This window comes from Carassius auratus, chromosome 26, assembly GCF_003368295.1.
Source record: "Carassius auratus strain Wakin chromosome 26, ASM336829v1, whole genome shotgun sequence".
Lineage (NCBI taxonomy): Eukaryota > Metazoa > Chordata > Actinopteri > Cypriniformes > Cyprinidae > Carassius > Carassius auratus.
In genome coordinates, this window is record NC_039268.1 from 595,030 (window position 1) to 595,631 (window position 602).

A 602-nucleotide genomic window follows, 5' to 3' on the forward strand; every position below is an offset into this window, starting at 1 on the left:
TTTAACATTAAATGATTAGTTACTATTTCATTTAATTTTAATTTATCTTATTTTGTATTTCATTTCATTTTAGAACTGAATAATGATACCTTTTTTAATTTAATATTTAACTGATTTTATTATATATTTATTATTATATGGTAGCCTTGTACATAAACACATTGTTATATAATTATTAATTTTTATTTTATTTTCATTTTTGTTTTATTTTAAAACTGAATCCCAGTACTCTTTCTTATTTAATTTTTAATTTATATATATATATATATATATATATATATATATATATATATATATATATATATATATATATATATATATATACATAGTACAGTACAATTAAAAATGTACAATACATTTTAAATTTATAATTTCATTTTTAGTATTTCTAAATGTATTCCATGTCATTGTATTTTATAACTGAAATCTGACACCCTTTAATATTTATCTTATATTTACATGATTAAAAAAAAGTCAGATGATCAAATAATTTGGGAACAAAAAAGAATTGCTTTGGAAAACAAGGTGGATGTCATTTGCATGCATAGCCCCGCCCATTCATGAATATGTAATCCTCGCGAGTGTGGGCCCCGCCCCTCCCC